This window comes from Chlorocebus sabaeus, chromosome X (assembly GCF_047675955.1).
Source record: "Chlorocebus sabaeus isolate Y175 chromosome X, mChlSab1.0.hap1, whole genome shotgun sequence".
Lineage (NCBI taxonomy): Eukaryota > Metazoa > Chordata > Mammalia > Primates > Cercopithecidae > Chlorocebus > Chlorocebus sabaeus.
In genome coordinates this window covers 40,208,890-40,211,855 of record NC_132933.1, presented here as the reverse complement: position 1 = coordinate 40,211,855, position 2,966 = coordinate 40,208,890, and the positions used below count along the sequence as shown (strand labels likewise).

Sequence of the window (2,966 nt, the reverse complement as noted above, 5' to 3'; positions counted from 1 at the left end):
TTGTCTTCTTGTTTGTTATGTGCCTGTTGCATGGTGTATGTTTTCTGATGGGCATTAATGTGTAATACAAAAAACTTCATTTAATACCCATTCCCATATGTTTATACCCCAGACTTAGTCTTTTATTCCAGTCCTTTTCTTCTAAGCTCCTGACCAGATAACCAGAAACTTATTATTTTTTTAAATATATTTTTTTCATGTTTCTTCTAACAGTTTGGAAGGAAATACCATTCTATTTCCATTATTTTATTGGTTACCTTTAAAAATTTAGGATTCATTCTTAACAGAATTTAAAAGCTATCACTATTTTTAATGCTCTTTTTGAATAATTTAAATACTTAGAATGCTTAATTTTGATCACTTCATCCCCATCCTCAATGTTATTACTGCCCCATATTTTAGTTTTATCTTTTTGTTTTTTTTTGTCTAAAATGAATGGTTTTTTTTATTCAGTTAAGATTTGTTGGTGGAGTGCGGGTCTCTGCTGCGGACGCCGGGGGCCGGCGCGGCGTTGGCCGTCCCCGGCCTCGCCGAGCGCAGCGCGCCCGAAGGCCAGTGCTTGCGCTCCGTCCGCGGCCCGGCGCCCGAGGTGGGCGGGGAGGCCGCCGCGCAGACGCCGCACGCTGCGCCGTCGCTTTCGCGTCGCCCGCTTCCGGCCGCGGCGGCCGCCATTTTGCTCGCGCGGAAGCGCCGCGGTGGGGTGGGAACCCAAGCGGGAGAGCCGCGGGCTGTGGGGCCGCAGCCATGCCGTCGTCCCCGCTGCGGGTGGCGGTGGTGTGCTCAAGCAACCAGAACCGGAGCATGGAGGCGCACAACATCCTCAGCAAACGGGGATTCAGCGTCCGATCCTTTGGAACAGGGACTCACGTGAAGCTTCCAGGACCAGCTCCCAACAAGCCCAATGTTTATGATTTCAAAACCACATATGACCAGATGTACAATGATCTTCTTAGGAAAGACAAAGAACTCTATACACAGAATGGGATTTTACATATGCTGGACAGAAATAAGAGAATCAAGCCCCGACCAGAAAGGTTCCAGAACTGCAAAGACCTGTTTGATCTGATCCTCACTTGCGAAGAGAGAGTGTATGACCAGGTGGTGGAAGATCTGAATTCCAGAGAACAGGAGACCTGCCAGCCCGTGCACGTGGTCAACGTGGACATCCAGGACAACCACGAGGAGGCCACCCTGGGGGCGTTTCTCATCTGTGAGCTCTGCCAGTGTATCCAGCACACGGAAGACATGGAGAACGAGATTGACGAGCTGCTGCAGGAGTTCGAGGAGAAGAGCGGCCGCACCTTTCTGCACACCGTCTGCTTCTACTGAGCCCAGCGCCCGCCTGGAGCCACCTTTGGAGCTTCCTGTTCATACTTTTTCCTTCCTGACGTTTGTTTTTACTTACAGGTGTTCTGCTGGTGACGGTAGCATTACCCAAATAAACTGTGCATATGAAATGGGAGAGGAGATGCCAGAAGGCCAGATTAAAGCGATCAAGTTTTTTCTTTCCCACTTTTACTTATGAGCGGGATATTGATTATAAAGTTTTTCTTCTTTGACCAGAAAGGAAAGACGATGGTTTGTGTGCACTTCCCGACATACCTGTGTCTCCATGTGCCTGCCTTCCCTCCCTCCCCACCCGGCTGGACTGTACACAGCCCTGCTGCGGCGTGTTGGGAATGACCTGGAATTGTCAATAAACAGATGCTGCTGTCAAAAAAATAAATAAATAAATAAATAAAATAAAAGATCTGTTGATATTTACACACATCCTCGTTCTTTTCTCATCATCCCTTTTTGTGTCTTAAACCTTCGTTTTGGGATAATTTTCCTTCTTCCTGAAGCACATTTTAAAAAATTTACTTCAGTAAGAGTTTGTTTATGTAAATTCTCTCTATTCTTTTCCATAAAAGTGAATTTTGAGAGACCTGATCTGAATGTTATATTTTAAATGAAGAGTTATTGTCTCTCAGCATTTGAAGTTACTGTTACACTGTCAAAGTTTTTATTACTATTCTGGAAATGTCTACTGTCAGTTTAATAGTCATTCTTTTACAAGTATTTTGTCTTGGATTTCTAGCTGTTTTTAACATCTTTTCATTTTTGTGTTCTGCAGTTTCACTATTACATGCCAGATGTGGACTTTTAAAAGATTTATCCTGTCTATGAGTCATTGTGTTTTCTTAACTTGAAGGTTGAGCTATTACCTCTTCTACTCTTGCCTATCCCTCTTCTCATAATTCTCTTTTGGGTCTTCTTTTATATACCTATTGGGCCTTCTCATTTTACTTCCATGTCTCTAAGCTTCTCTCTTAATATTTTTCATTTCTTTGTTTTTCTGGAATGAATTTTGGGGTAATCTCTTCAGATCTATCTTCCAGTTCACTGGTCTTGCCTTTAGTGGTGCCTCTTCTGTTGTTTAACCCATTTATGGAGATTCACTCTTTTAGCTCAAATTTTTTCATTTCTAGATGTTTTATTTGGTTTTAAAACATAAATAGCCTTTTAAAAGTAATGTTTTCTTTAAATTTTGATTACTTATGTTGAATGTTTTTGTAATATTTTATTGATATATCATAGTTGTATATATTTTGGGAATGCATGTAGTATTTTGATATATGTATACAATGTATAATCATCAAATCAGGATAATTGTGATATTCATCACTTTAAATGTTTACCTTTTCCTTGATTTGGGAACATTACAATGCTTGTTTTCTAGCTATTTTGAAATACACAATAAATTATTGTTAACTATATTTTCTCTACTATACTGTTGAATACTAGAACATATTCCTTTTATCCTAACTATTTTTCTACCTGTTAACCAACTTCTTTTCATCTTTCCCTCCCTCCCCTTCCTAGCCTCTGCTAACCACCATCCTTTATGAGATCCACTATTTTACCTCCTGCATATGTGTGAGAATAGGCAATATTTATATTTCCGTGCTGGCTTAATGTAATGA

At 41.1% G+C, this 2,966-nt stretch overlaps 1 pseudogene across 1 annotated transcript; it reads left to right on the top strand.

Moving 5' to 3' along the window:
• Positions 1 to 466: 466 nt before the first annotated feature.
• On the top strand, positions 467 to 1,725 carry LOC119620933 (RNA polymerase II subunit A C-terminal domain phosphatase SSU72 pseudogene; annotated as a pseudogene). Its single transcript, XR_012091915.1, has one exon. The product of XR_012091915.1 is annotated as an RNA polymerase II subunit A C-terminal domain phosphatase SSU72 pseudogene (transcript).
• Positions 1,726 to 2,966: the final 1,241 nt, after the last annotated feature.